Genomic DNA, 16,987 nt, shown 5'->3' on the forward strand with positions numbered 1-16,987 from the left:
TAAAAAATGCCCTACCCTATTCTAAATTACTAAAGTTAAAAGCTCTTTTACCTTACCAGCCCTGAACAGGGCCCTTTGCGGGGCATGCCCCAAGAAGTTCAGCTCTTTTGCCTGTAAAAAAAACATACAATACCCCCCAACATTACAACCCACCACCCACATACCCCTAATCTAACCCAAACCCCCCTTAAATAAACCTAACACTAAGCCCCTGAAGATCTTCCTACATTATCTTCACCATACCAGGTTCACCGATCCGTCCTGAAGAGCTCCTCCGATGTCCTGATCCAAGCCCAAGCGGGGGGCTGAAGATGTCCATGATCCGGTAGAAGTCTTCATCCAAGCGGGGCAGAAGAGGTCTTCCATCCGATTGAAGTCTTCATCCAAACGGGGCAGAAGAGATCTTCCATCCGATTGAAGCCTTCATCCAGGCGGCATCTTCTATCGACATCCATCTGGAGCGGAGCGGCAGCATCCTGAAGACCTCCGACGCGGAACATCCATCCTGGCCGACGACTGAACGACGAATGACGGTTCCTTTAAATGACGTCATCCAAGATGGCGTCCCTCGAATTCCGATTGGCTGATAGGATTCTATCAGCCAATCGGAATTAAGGTAGGAATATTCTGATTGGCTGATGGAATCAGCCAATCAGAATCAAGTTCAATCCGATTGGCTGATCCAATCAGCCAATCAGATTGAGCTCGCATTCTATTGGCTGTTCCGATCAGCCAATAGAATGCGAGCTAAATCTGATTGGCTGATTCCATCAGCCAATCAGAATATTCCTACCTTAATTCCGATTGGCTGATAGAATCCTATCAGCCAATCGGAATTCGAGGGACGCCATCTTGGATGACGTCATTTAAAGGAACCGTCATTCGTCGTTCAGTCGTTGGCCAGGATGGATGTTTCGCATTGGAGGTCTTCAGGATGTTGCCGCTCCGCTCCAGATGGATGTCGATAGAAGATGCCGCCTGGATGAAGACTTCAATCGGATGGAAGACCTCTTCTGCCCCGCTTGGATGAAGACTTCTACCGGATCATGGACATCTTCAGCCCCCCGCTTGGGCTTGGATCAGGACATCGGAGGAGCTCTTCAGGACGGATCGGTGAACCTGGTATGGTGAAGATAAGGTAGGAAGATCTTCAGGGGCTTAGTGTTAGGTTTATTTAAGGGGGGTTTGGGTTAGATTAGGGGTATTTGGGTGGTGGGTTGTAATGTTGGGGGGGGGGTATTGTATGCTTTTTTTACAGGCAAAAGAGCTGAACTTCTTGGGGCATGCCCCGCAAAGGGCCCTGTTCAGGGCTGGTAAGGTAAAAGAGCTTTTAACTTTAGTAATTTAGAATAGGGTAGGGCATTTTTTATTTTGGGGGGCTTTGTTGTTTTATTAGGGGGCTTAGAGTAGGTGTAATTAGTTTAAAATTGTTGTAATATTTTTCTTATGTTTGTAGATATTTTTTTTATTTTTTGTAACTTAGTTCTTTTTTATTTTTTGTACTTTAGTTAGTTTATTTCATTGTAGTTATTTGTAGATATTGTATTTAATTAATTTATTGATAGTGTAGTGTTAGGTTTAATTGTAGGTAATTGTAGTTATTTTATTTAATTAATTTAATGATAGTATAGTGTTAGGTTTAATTGTAACTTAGGTTAGGATTTATTTTACAGGTAATGTTGTAATTATTTTAACTAGGTAACTATTAAATAGTTCTTAACTATTTAATAGCTATTGTACCTGGTTAAAATAATTACAAAGTTGCCTGTAAAATAAATATTAATCCTAAAATAGCTACAATGTAATTATAATTTATATTGTAGCTATATTAGGATTTATTTTACAGGTAAGTATTTAGCTTTAAATAGGATTAATTTATTTAATAAGAGTTCATTAATTTCGTTAGATTAAAATTATATTTAACTTAGGGGGGTGTTAGTGTTAGGGTTAGACTTAGCTTTAGGGGTTAATACATTTATTAGAATAGCGGTGAGCTCCAGTCGGCAGATTAGGGGTTAATAATTGAAGTTAGGTGTCGGCGATGTTAGGGAGGGCAGATTAGGGGTTAATACTATTTATTATAGGGTTAGTGAGGCGGATTAGGGGTTAATAACTTTATTATAGTAGCGGTGCGGTCCGCTCGGCAGATTAGGGGTTAATAAGTGTAGGTAGCTGGCGGCGACATTGTGGGGGGCAGGTTAGGGGTTAATAAATATAATATAGGGGTCGGCGGTGTTAGGGGCAGCAGATTAGGGGTACATAAGTATAACGTAGTTGGCGGTCGGCAGATTAGGGGTTAAAAAAATTTAATCGAGTGACGGCGATGTGGGGGGACCTCGGTTTAGGGGTACATAGGTAGTTTATGGGTTTTAGTGTACTTTAGAGTACAGTAGTTAAAAGCTTTATAAACCGGCGTTAGCCCAGAAAGCTCTTAACTACTGACTTTTTTCCTGCGGCTGGAGTTTTGTCGTTAGATTTCTAACGCTCACTTCAGACACGACTCTAAATACCGGAGTTAGAAAAATCCCATTGAAAAGATAGGATACGCAATTTACGTAAGGGGATCTGCGGTATGGAAAAGTTGCGGCTGAAAAGTGAGCGTTAGACCCTTTTTTGAGTGACTCCAAATACCAGAGTTAGCCTAAAACCAGCATTAGGAGCCTCTAACGCTGGTTTTCACGGCTAACGCCAAACTCCAAATCTAGGCCTCTGTTTCCACGCAAACCTTTAGGCTCGCCGGAAACAGGAGTTAATAAGCAGCGGTCTATAGACTCTGAGGCTGCGTACAGCAATCCGCTCAATCCTATACGATCGGGCTGATTGACACCCCCTGCAAGCGGTCGATTGGTTGCGAATCTGCAGGGGGCAGTATTGCACAAGCATTTCACTAGAACTGCTTGTGCAATGGTAAATACGGACAGCGTATGCTGTCCGCATTCAGCGATGTCTGGGGGACATGATACGATACAGCGTATCATGTCTGCCAGACTTTAATAAATTGACCCCTAAGAAGCCATCCACAGTGATGCTTTATTTTTTATAGCTAAATTAGGATTTGTGATTGTTAAACTGTAGTAATAGTTTCCTCCTTCACTTCTGGTTCCAATTGTCAGATTTCTAGTTAGTGTTGTTTTTTTTTAGTGTAAAAGTTTTTAGACTTTCTATTTTGCTTTTATTATCTGATGCAAATTAAAGAAATACAGGTACAAAACCCTTTATTAAAACAGTTTGAGACCAGAAAAGATCTGGATTCTGGAATAGCTTGGATCAGAAAATGTGTATATTTGCATCTGTAAAATGGGACAGCTTGGGAAGGGGACGGGATCAAGTGTAAACAACAATATTTTATGTAAAATTGTCAATATATATATGTGATAATACAGCTTATAAAGGTAGTTTTATATTATTGTTAATACATTTGTATACATGGTACCCACAGAAAGACAGTACAGTAATAGTTTTAAATAAATATAAACATTAATTTGCATTTTAGAAAAAAAAAGGTCTGTATTAGCAGTACCCATAAGGTTAAAAATGTGTTATTATATTGTCTACTTGAATGATTCTTATAGTTATATTAAAAATGATAAATCTGTAAGCAATCTGTATTAAATTAAATTAACAGCAAAACAAGAAATGCACAATACTATAAATATCACAGTCCTGTAGATCAAGGAAAATTATAATGCTGTTACAGAAATTCAGGAACTGACATTAATTTTTATATCCTGTATGTATTGGCAAAAATGTCCCCTCTCATTTCTGCTAAATGATGTGTGCAGAATATTGCCTGGGGAGAGTTAAGGAATCAGAATTAAAATATGATTTATGTAAAACAATATCAATGAAAGTCTCATAAAATAATGGCTCTAGTTAGTAGAACTTTTAAAAAAATGTTATAAATGGTAAAAAAGGAAAAAAAAAGTTAACTTAATATTTAGGACAAGTAAAGCTTTAACGTTTGAATACCCAATTTATGTTTTTTTTTGTGGCATGGAAACGTGCACCTTAAAGGGGCATTCAACTCTTTGAGATTGTAATTTAAACTGATTAAAGGGACAGTCAACACCAACATTTTTGTTGTTTAAAAAGAAAGATAATCCCTTTATTACCCATTCCCCAGTTTTGCATAACCAACACAGTTATATAAATACACTTTTTACCTCTGTGATTACCTTGTATCTAAGCCTCTGCAGACTGCCCCCTTATTTCAGTTCTTTTGACAAACTTGCTTTTTAGCCAATCAGTGCTCACTCCAGGGTAACTTCACCTGCATGAGCTCAATGTTATCTATATGAAACACATGAACTAATGCCCTCTAGTGGTCAAAATGCATTCAGATTAGACTATTCAGATTAGATTAGTCTTCAAAGGTCTAAGAAATTAGCATATAAACCTCCTAGGTTTAGCTTTCAACTAAGAATATCAAGAGAACAAATCAAAATTGGTGATAAAAGTAAATTGGAAAGTTGTTTAAAATTGCATTCCCTATTTAAATCATGAAAGTCTTTTTTGGACTTGACTGTCCCTTTAACTATGTGTGGTAAAAATCTTTGCAATATACTTTCAATATTTATTTTGTATCCTTTTCCGGTACTTTTCTTCTTTAGAGCCTCTTTGGATAGCAGGCTCTCACTGTCCTCCTAGTTTAAAATCAGGTTTCTACGCGTTTCGGCATCTTGAGAAAGGCTGAATGCTGCAACGCGTAGAAACCTGATTTTAAACTAGGAGGACAGTGAGAGCCTGCTATCCAAAAAGGCTCTAAAGAAGAAAAGTACCGGCCAAAAGATGCGAGGTCCCTGAAAAATAACAACCGGCGAAAGCACTAGCCGAGTTAGGAGCACTCGCAAAGTACCAGTGAGCCAAAAAAAAAACCAGGACTTCCCGAAGGTATATTGCAGCGGATTCCTACACTTAAAGAGTGATAAACACTTGAAGAGGACAACCTATCGGAACATCCAGTAAACGGGGGCTGGAAGCCACAGCACTCCACCGGAACCATCTGTCCGACAAGGGAGAACATTGAAACAGTGCACTGTTGAACCGGAGGAGACTTCACAGAACGCCAGACGCAAACAAAACCGTATGTACATACTATGAGCTAAAGCAAGCTATTTACAAGTATCCAGCTGAACCTTTTGTATAGAGCCTTTAACAAAGGAGAACGGACACTATATGCAGCCTCACGTAAATGTGCACAGCTAAGCCCCAAACTGTTACACTTGTCGAAGCACTTGCCTAAATATGACAAGATAACTTATAATTTATAAGTTAAGATCTTATTTCAAGCCTAGAAAGGTATTGCAACCTAACCTTGAAAATATTTGCCACAACCAACAGAGGGTTTATCCGAAACAAGATTTTTTTCAAGAGACATATAATTATTAGCAACATTGTTTCAAGGACTTTTTATGTTTTCATTTTAATGTATCAAGAATGTTTTATTAATAAGTGTACATGCTTAAGATCTATTTAGATCAATTTAGTAATTGTAATATATATTGAATTTAGAGTGGTATCATTTAACACCAGTGTTTTTAAATATAAAAGTATTTTTAGCATTGTATTTTAAGAATTGGATATTGTATAATAAAATATGTACATTTCATCTCAATAACACACTGACTATTTTCTATTAGAAACCTCTCACGGAGTTAAACAACCCACAACACCATAAGGATAAATAGCGACATACCACCCATGTTATTTTGGAACACTTACTAATACAATATATTAGGGCCTTTATTATTATAAATGATATATTCCAAAAAGGGTCATATATAGTTTAATTAATCATAAACCTGATATCTACCCTGAAGGACATCCTAAAACCTATATAAAAACTAGCTTAAGTTTATTTGAGTAGAAATCGGCATTAGTTTGCGCCACCTTATATTAGTACTGTATGAATAGAAACTCTATTGTAGTGATTTCAAAGACATAAAGGCCTTAGTCGTTCAAGTTTTTTTTTAATCCTTGGATACCAGAAATGTGCTTGCATCCCTCTCTGGCATTGAAAAGGTTTAACAACAAGACATTTGTGCTGCATTTGCACTGTGAGCACTGGAAAAGTCACATTAAGGATATAAACTTCACCAAGTTTGTAAAACTTCCTTCCCACATTAAACAGGAGTCACCATGTGATCCTTTTCACATGGAAATATGACATCTACGTAAGAGAGAAAGGAAACCAATAGCACGTCTGTGCACTCCCAGCCAAATCATCTGACAGCACATATCAGCTACAATAATAATCAGCATCATTTGTTTAAAGGACAATAACACTTTGAGGTGGTAATGTAAAATGATAAACCATATATATATATAGTTTATCGCAACAAACACTCACTGGTCTTAGGAGGACGTCTGTGTCAACCAACAAACTTTATTCCATGTCAGATGTAATAAAGTTTGTTGGTTGACGCAGACATCCTAAGACCAGTGAGTGCTTATTGCGACAAACTTTACATTTCTTAGAGCACCCTGGCAGTTGTTCACAGATAGTGGGAGTGCATACACACCATCTGCTTTATATATATATATACACAAATACAAAATTAGTTTTTTTAGCACACCTTACAAAAAGTTTAAATCCACATCTGGGAGTGCTGCCAATATGACCCAGTAATTACACAAACAAAGAGGTATCAGCGCACATCCATTTTCCAAAGCACAACATATTTTTTACTGCTGCAAAAAATTGCCTGTAAATACATCAAGAGACAACTATTCTTTTTTTAAATAATATTGGGAACTTAGTCACACAATATGGCCATATTCTGCTTAGCCATTGTGTGACTAAGTTCCCAATATTATTTAAAAAAAGAATAGTTGTCTCTTGATGTATTTGCAGGCAATTTTTTGCAGCAGTAAAAAATATGTTGTGCTTTGGAAAATGGATGTGCGCTGATACCTCTTTGTTTGTGTGTGTGTGTATATATATATATATATATATATATATATATATATATATATATATATATATATATATATATATAAAACTATGTCATATACTTTTATTATTTATTTTATCCCCTTTTCCAGTAATTCCATTCTGATATTGTGAGCTTTTCATTTCCTGTTAGAAATGGAAGTGCAGAATACTCTTATATTCCACACAGCCATAGGCTGCACACTCTAGTGACCTACAGTTGCAAAAAAAAGTATGTGAACCCTTTGGAATGATATGGATTTCTGCACAAATTGATCATAAAATGTGATCTGATCATCATCTAAGTCACAACAATAGACAATCACAGTCTGCTTAAACTAATAACACACAAAGAATGAAATGTTGCCACGTTTTTATTGAACACACCATGTAAACATTCACAGTGCAGGTGGAAAAAGTATGTGAACCCCTAGACTAATGACATCTCCAAGAGCTAATTGGAGTGAGATGTCAGCCAACTGGAGTCCAATCAATGAGATGAGATTGGAGGTGTTGGTTATAGCTGCCCTGCCCTATAAAAAACACACACCAGTTCTGGGTTTGCTTTTCACAAAAATCATTGCCTGATGTGAATGATGCCTTGCACAAAAGAGCTCTCAGAAGACCTAAAATTAAGAATTGTTGACTTGCATAAAGCTGGAAAGGGTTATAAAAGTATCTCCAAAAGCCTTGCTGTTCATCAGTCCACGGTAAGACAAATTGTCTATAAATGGAGAAAGTTCAGCACTGCTGCTACTCTCCCTAGAAGTGGCCGTCCTGTAAAGATGACTGCAAGAGCACAGCGCAGACTGCTCAATGAGGTGAAGAAGAATCCTAGAGTGTCAGCTAAAGACTTACAAAAGTCACTGGTAAATGCTAACATCCCTGTTAGTGAATCTACAACACGTAAAACACTAAACAAGAATGGATTTCATGGGAGGATACCACAGAGGAAGCCACTGCTGTCCAAACAAAATATTACTGCACGTTTATAGTTTGCACAAGAGCACCTGGATGTTCCACAGCAGTACTCGCAAAATATTCTGTGGACAGATGAAACCAAAGTTGAGTTGTTTAAACAGAAGAAAATACGCCTTCTGAAGTGGCCCAGTCAGAGTCCTGACCTCAACCCGATTGAGATGCTGTGGCATGACCTCAAGAAAGCGATTCACACCAGACATCCCAAGAATATTGCTGAACTGAAACAGTTCTGTAAAGAGAAATGGTCAAGAATTACTCCTGACCGTTGTGCACGTCTGATCTGCAACTACAGGAAACGTTTGGTTGAAGTTATTGCTGCCAAAGGAGGTTCAACCAGTTATTAAATCCAAGGGTTCACATACTTTTTCCACCTGCACTGTAAATGTTTACATGGTGTGTTCAATAAAAGCATGGCAACATCTCATTCTTTGTGTGTTATTAGTTTAAGCAGACTGTGATTGTCTATTGTTGTGACTTAGATGATGATCAGATCACATTTTATGATCAATTTGTGCAGAAATCCATATCATTCCAAAGGGTTCACATACTTTTTCTTGCAACTGTATTTATAACTGTTCCTAATTGGATAAAGCAGAGAAGGTAACCTAAGTTACAACATGGCAGCTCCCATTTTTTATATACACTAAAACTTTACACTTATTTTGTCAGTATTTAAACAGTTAATGAAACTTTAAAAAATAGATCTACATGTTAACCTCAGACTAATCTTTTCTTTAAATGCATCATTCTATCTAGCATTTTTTTGTGTTTAATGTCCCTTTAAAGGTTCTGCAGTTTTGTCATCATTTATAAATGTGTATTGCTAAATATAAATTAGAAAACAGTCACATTTGTTATTAGAGGCACCATTAATGTGCTTATTACAGTACACCAAGCTTTATAACTGGTGCATGACAAAATATCTCATGTATAAGTCATACATAATACAAATTTTATATTATTACTTAAACCCCTGACAGAATATGGTAAGTTAATAGCAATTAACAAGCTCTAACTTTTATTTATTTTCTAGAGAGACCCTTCTCGCCTTATTTAAAAGAAGCAAAATCCATCTATTTATTATGAAGTCTTAAAGGGATAGTCTACTTGAAAGTTATTGTTTAAAAAGATAGGTAATCCCTTTATTACCCATTCCCCAGTTTTGCATAACCAACACTGTTATATTAATAAACTTTTACCTCTCTGATTACCTTGTATCTTTGCCAAACAGTGCTGACTCATAAATAACTCCGCAAAAGTGAGCACAATGTAATCTATATGGCACACATGCACTAGCACTGTCTAACTGTGAAAAACTGACAAAATGCAGATGAGATAAGAGGCAGCCTTCAATGACTTTGAGTTGTTTGTGATTTAACTTGCAGTTTATTTGCCTGTTAACTGACTCTTAGAGAAATAAATGGAACTGCTCGGAGACTACGCCTATCTCAGCCAACACTAACAAGTGTACAATGTCATAATTGTCTGATTCATTTTAAACAAGCTTTTAAAACCCACATACTCCTTAACCTTATAATAGGCTCATTAGTTCTAAATGATCATTTCAACCATGTATAGCAGCGGGTGCACAGCAAATATACAAATATGTTTCTTTACATAAATTAATCTAATCCGTATATCCGGGCTTGATGACCAAAAACTCGCCCGCATGGACAGGAATCTCGCCAATACTTTGGGGGCTTTTGAGCATTATATTACAATGTATTTGTCCCTTCTTCACATCTGGAAATGAACATAGAGAGATAAACAACTCTCAAGAAAAAAAATTGCCTTTTTAAAAGTCTTTGAGGGACCTTGTGGTACTCACAAGACGTCTGAAATCATCTCGCCAGAACGGAGAGCTTTAGATCATCAGGCCCTAAGTGCCATCAGTTTTAACGCTGAAACTGAGATCTAGTCCTTAAAGGGACATGAAACTGCATTTTTTTTCTGTCATGAATCAGATAGAGCAAACAATTTAAAACAAAACTATCCAATTTACTTCTATTATAAAATGTACTTTGTTCTCTTGGTATACTTTATTGAAAAGCAGGCTTAGGAGAATGCATATGTCTAGGGCACTATATGGTTGCAGTTTTGCAAGAATACTTTTAATAGTTTTATACATTTGCAAGTGCACTAGATATCAGCAGTATTTGTTGCCATGTAGTGCTCTAGATATGTGCATGTTACCCACCTAGGTATGCTCTTCTCTTCAACAAATAATAAAATGAAAATGAAGCAAATTTGTTAACGTGCGCTGGGGCCGAATTATCAAGCTCCAAATGGAGCTTGATGCCCCTGTTTCTGTGCGAGCCTTCAGGCTCGTCGGAAACAGCAGTTATGAAGCAGTGGTCTGAAGACCGCTGCTCTATAACTTTTCTGCCTGCTCTGAGGCTGCGGACATAAATCCGCCCGATACTATATGATCGGGCTGATTGACACCCCCTGCTAGCGGCCAAACAAATCTGCAGGAGGCGGCATTGCACAAGTAGTTCACAAGAACTGCTTGTGCAATGATAAATGCCGACAGCATACGTGCGGTGGACATGATATGCTACATCGTGTCATGTCCGTTCGCACTTTCATAAATCGGCCCCTCTGCCTCATAAAATGAACTTTTGGGTTTCATGTCATTTTAATTGTGATACCACCTTCTACTAGCTTGAAGAGCTATCTACATATTTATTATACTCTGTAGAAATAGCCAAAAAGTTTCCAAGATGACTATAAACAACCCATGAATTTAGAATGTGATAATTTGTCAGCAATACATATTTATCTATTATTTCTTCCTATATTTTTTTATTTCTAAAGAATTCATTGTTCTCAGATAATTTGTTAATGAAAAGTATAGTAGAACAGCTTATTTTCTAGCAGAGTTTTTATTCAAAATCATGGAGATTCATCCGACACAATAACATTTTGAGCTTCCTCTGTATGGAATTCCAGTGCTCGCTGTTGGTTTATGCTTAAACTTTTATTTTTTAAATTAAATTTTAATACATATGGCTTTATTCTGACACAGACCTTTTGTGACCCCTGGCGTTATTCTGACACAGACCTTATGTGACCCATGGCTTTTCTCTGACACAGACCTTATGTGAAATTTCAGGCCTGTCTTAGGCCTTTAGTCATGTATACATATATATATATATATATATATATATATATATATATATATATATATATATATATATATATATATATATATATATATATATATAAAAGTATACATGACTAAGGGCCTAAGACAGGCCTGAAATGTTGTATGTTTTTGTTCTCTGGTCCCCATGTGAAATAATAAAGGTCGTTTTTATCTTGGAGGATGGAATATACTTTTTGTTACTGGATTACAATTGGACCTGGCAAGTCCTGCATTCCGTGCCCCTCAACAAAAGATTGATGTGCTGTTTTCCAAACTTTTTTGAAGTTACAGACCTTATGTGACCCATGGCTTTATTCTGACACAGACCTTATGTGACCCATGGCTTTATTCTGACACAGACCTTATGTGACCCATGGCTTTATTCTGACACAGACCTTATATGACCCATGGCTTTATTCTGACACAGACCTTATTTAATCCAATTGAATGATAGGCAGATTCATTTTGTAGGTTGTGTCACTTGGTTACTTTGTTACTAAGATACTGTAAATGCACAAAAACAGAGATATCTTCTGAACACACAATATTTGTCATGGGACTTTGCTCTATGTATTGTCTTCTTAAAAAGTCCATGATAAAGATCAGTCATTCTTGACGTATGCTTAGTACATAATATGCTCATAACAAGATATTCACATATAGTATGATATACATGTACAAATTTATATCACTTTTTAAATAAACTTATATAGAAAGCTTTCCGAACATTTGAAATTTATTTTGCCAACAAATATTAATTTACCTAATATTGAATGTAACCTATGAATATTAAATGTACCATTCAAATATTTAAATGATAATTCTGTTTAAATATTTAATTTTTACATCTGATAAGTGAATGTTAAAATTACATAGATACATAGTATTATAGGTTGAAAAAAGACTCAAGTCCTTTAAATTCAACCGTTCACACACTCCTTTTACTATTATTAATCGTAAAGAAGGCAAAAAAAATCCAAACATGAAGGCCTGATTATCTCCATTCCCTCCCAATAAGTTGTCCACAAGAAAACCTACATGATGAACCTCACAAGCTGTGTGGTTGTCAAGATCAGAGTGACAAATTACCCTCTCTGTCCTCTTAAAAACAAACGGCCAGATTACGAGTTTTGGGTTAGGAGCTATGCGGTGTTAACGAGCAGTTTTATGTCACTGCTCACTTACCTGCAGCGCTGGTATTACGGGTTTTTGCAAACCCGGCGTTAACAGGCAAGAAGTGAGCGTAGAGCAAAAATTAAGCTCCATACCGCACTCCAATACCAGCACTGCTTAAGTCAGCGGTGAGCTGGTCGTAAGTGCTCATGCACAATTTCCCCATAGACATCAATGGGGAGAGCCAGCTGAGAAAAAGTCTAACACCTGTCAAAAAGCAGCGTAAATCTCAGTAACGCAGCCCCATTGATTCCTATGGGGAAACTAAAGTTATGTTTGCACCTAACACCCTAACATGAACCCCGAGTCTAAAACCCCCTAATCTTACACTTATTAACCCCTAATCTGCCGCCACCGACATCGCCGACACCTACATTATTCTTATTAACCCCTAATCTGCCGCTCCGGACACCGCCGGCACCTACATTATACTTATTAACCCCTAATCTGCTGCCCCCAACATCACAGACACCTACATTATATTTATTAACCCCTAATTTGCCACCCCCAATGTCGTCGCCACTATATTAAATTTATTAACCCCTAAACCTAAGTCTAACCCTAAACCTAACACTCCTTAACTTAAATATAATTTAAATAAATCTAAATAAAATTACTATCATTAACTACATTATTCCTATTTAAAACTAAATACTTACCAATAAAATAAACCCTAAGCTAGCTACAATATAACTAATAGTTACATTGTAACTAGCTTAGGGTTTATTTTTATTTTACAGGCAAGTTTGTATTTATTTTAACTAGGTAGAATAGTTATTAAATAGTTAACTATTTAATAACTACCTAGCTAAAATATATACAAATTGACCTGTAAAATAAAACCTAACCTAAGTTACACTAACACCTAACACTACACTACAATTAAATAAATTAACTAAATTAAAAACAATTAAATAAATTACATTAATTAGCTAAACCACAAAACCCCCCACTAAATTACAGAAAATAAAGAACAAATGGCAGATCTTTAAACTAATTACACCTAATCTAATAGCCCTATCAAAAGAAAAAAAGCCCCCCCAAAAGAAAAAAACCCTAGCCTAAGCTAAACTATCAATAGCCCTTAAAAGGGCCTTTTGCAGGGCATTGCCCCAAAGAAATCAGCTATTTTACCTGTAAAAAAAAATACAAACAACCCACCACCCACACAACCAACCCCCCAAATAAAATACTAACTAAAAAAACCTAAGCACCCCATTGCCATGAAAAGGGCATTTGGATGGGCAATGCCCTTAAAAGGGCATTTAGCTCTATTGCAGCCCAAAGCCATAACCTAAAAAATAAACCCACCCAATACACCCTTAAAAAACCCTAACACTAACCCCCTGAAGTTCGACTTACTGTTCTGAAGAACGGACATCCATCCTCAAGGAAGCGGCAGAAGTCTTCATCCAACCGGGCTGAAGTCCTCAACAAAGTCGGGAGAAGTCTTCATCCAAGCCACCAGACGGCATCTTCTATCTTCATCCATATGATGCGGAGCAGGTCCATCTTCAAGACATCCGACGGGGAGCATCCTCTTCATCCGGAGTCTTCTTACTGAATGAAGGTTCCTTTAAATGACGTCATCCAAGATGGTGTCCCTTAGATTCCGATTGGCTGATAGAATTCTATCAGCCAATCGGAATTAAGGTAGAAAAAATCCTATTGGCTGATGATGCCGTCTGGATGAAGACTTCTGCCCGTCTGGAGGACCACTTCGCCCGGCTTGGATGAAGACTTCTCCCGGCTTTGTTAAGGACTTCGGCCTGGTTGGATGAAGACTTCTGCCACTTCCTTGAGGATGGATGTCCGGTCTTCAGAACAGTAAGTCGATCTTCAGGGGGTTAGTGTTAGGTTGTTTTAAGGGTGTATTGGGTGGGTTTATTTTTTAGGTTAGGGTTTTGGGCTGCAATAGAGCTAAATGCCCTTTTAAGGGCAATGCCCATCCAAATGCCCTATTTAATAACTATTCTACCTAGTTAAAATAACTACAAACTTGCCTGTAAAATAAAAATAAAACCTAAGCCAGCTACAATGTAACTATTAGTTATATTGTAGCTAGCTTAGGGTTTATTTTATAGGTAAGTATTTCATTTTAAATAGGAATAATTTAGTTAATTATAGTAATTTTTTTTAGATTTACTTAAATTAAATTTAAGTTAGGGGGTGTTAGGGTTAGGGTTAGACTTAGATTTAGGGGTTAATACATTTAATATAGTGGTGGCGACGTTAGGGACGGCAGATTAGGGGTTAATAAGTATAATGTAGGTTGGCGACGATGTTAGGGGCGGCAGATTAGGGGTTAATAATATTTAACTAGTGTTTGCGAGGCAGGAGTGCGGCAGTTTAGGGGTTAATATGTTTATTCTAGTGGCAGCGATGTCCGGAGCAGCAGATTAGGGGTTAAAAAATTTATTATAGTGTTTGCGATGCGGGAGGGCCTCGGTTTAGGGGTTACTAGGTAGTTTATGGGTGTTAGTGTACTTTTTAGCACTTTAGTTATGAGTTTTATGCTACAGCGTTGTAGTGTAAAACTCATAACTACTGACTTTAGAATGCGTTAGGGATCTTGGAGGTAGCCGGTGTACCGCTCACTTTTTGGCCTCCCAGGACAGACTCGTAATACCAGCGCTATGGAAGTCCCATAGAAAAAAGGGTTTATGTAAGTCGTTTTGCAGGAAGGCCAAAAAAGTGTGCCCCTAAACCTGCAAGACTCGTAATAGCAGCGGGCGTAAAAAAAGCAGCGTTAGGACCTCTTAACGCTGCTTTTTTACCTTAACGCACAATTCGTATTCTAGCCAATAGTCTCCTACAACTGTATCACTTTATTTTTGTTTCACTTTTATTATTTGTTACTATTGTTGATACCATTGACGCTATTTTAATTATATTGTTGATACCATTGACGCTATTTTAATTATGTATGTTCAGCTTTAAACAAACGAATATGGTAAATATGGTAATTAAGAATTAATATTGCGAATATTCTTTGTGGATACCATACTTCTTCACAAGTCCACTATATCAAATCCATAAAAAATATCTGCAATTAAACCAAAATTCAAAAATTCAAATATACAGATATGTTTGTATAACACACTAAGTAACAGGGATTGGAAAACATATTATAACATTTTATTTTATTCACACTGTATGGTTGGCCAACCAGTTAGATTTGTTTTAAGAATCAATTTCTATTGTTTTAAATTTTATTGTATGTATTTATAATTCTAAAAATAAATAGATCTCATTGAATCCAACTACATAGTAAGACTATCTTTCCTTATTGGGTAATTAAGCACAAGCGCTTAAGAGTCTCATCCAATCCAGATCCTACAACCACAACCTGCCTAGTCTTTCCTGCAGTCTGAATCACATCCAAAGTATAGGGGCTGTTTCCTTAGAAGTTACAAGGAGCGGCTTCCTCCAGCACTTCCTCTTCTGATCCAACACTCCCAACATCTTCATCTAAACTTGCAACTCTGTTAAGATGTGTAGAATCAAGACTGACCACAAGCCTCCTCTTCCTTCCAAACATACAACACCAACTGTTACTGATCTGACATGTCTTCTCCCACACTGCTAGATGTCCCCACTAAACTCATGCTCAGTAAGCATTATTTCCGTTTCAAGGTTGTCAATCTGCCTCAGTGTTGCAATTCTCATCTTTAGATTGTCCATTTGAGCTTCTAGCGATGACAACTGCTTACACTCACCACAGACCATGGACCCTGGAATATCTGTTGCAAGCATGGATACATGCAGCACTCTCTACACTGATTCAAGTCTCCAAGCAGTCTATATTTATACATTAAAGGGACAGTGAAGTCCCAAAAAAACTTGCATGATTTAAAGGGACATTCAACACTTCCCTTAGAAATATAAGAACCGAAGAAATATAAGAACCGAAGATCCGCGCGTGCAATTTCTGTCCGAGGACTGGATTCTGATTTGATGATGATTTGAAGAAGAAGGCAGCTACGTAACGGTGGGGGGAGTCCGGCTGCCATATTTAACCGGTATTACACAAGTTACCGAAAGTGATTACTACAGAAGCAAGACGGCATGGCAGGAGGGATATACTGCAGGCGGATCTTCGGTTCTTATATTTCTAGCGCAAATAATGTTAAGGGAAATGTTGAATGTCCCTTTAAAAAGGGCATGCAATTTTAAACAACTTCCTAATTTACTATTATCACCAATTTTGCTTTTGGTATTCTTAGTTGAAAGCTAAACCTAGGAGGTTCATATGCTAATTTCTTAGACCTTGAATCTAAATGCATTTTGACCACTAGAGGGCATTAGTTCATGTGTTTCATATACATAAGATTGAGCTCATGCACGTGAAGTGACCTAGGAGTGAGCACTAATTGGCTAAAATGCAAGTCTGTCAGAAGAACTGAAATAACGGGGCAGTCAGCAGAAGCTTAGATACAAGGTAATTACAGAGGTATGCAAAACTGGGGAATGGGTAATAAAGGGATTATCTTTCTTTTTAAACAACAAGATTTCTGCTGTTGACTGTCCCTTTAACATTTGTTCTACAGAGATTTTTGAATAGTGGAATAGATGCATCACTGAAAAGATACTGACATTCAAATTTAACATCACAAATCTTAAAACAGATTGGGTAAGGGTTAATACAGCTGGAGGTATCATGTTGGGGCAGATGTGTGATGTGATTGGGATTCCTGGTTTTAGTGCTTATTTGGTCATTTAAAAGTCAAAATCTGCATTTCCAGATTGCAAGC

This window comes from Bombina bombina, chromosome 8 (genome assembly GCF_027579735.1).
Source record: "Bombina bombina isolate aBomBom1 chromosome 8, aBomBom1.pri, whole genome shotgun sequence".
NCBI lineage: Eukaryota > Metazoa > Chordata > Amphibia > Anura > Bombinatoridae > Bombina > Bombina bombina.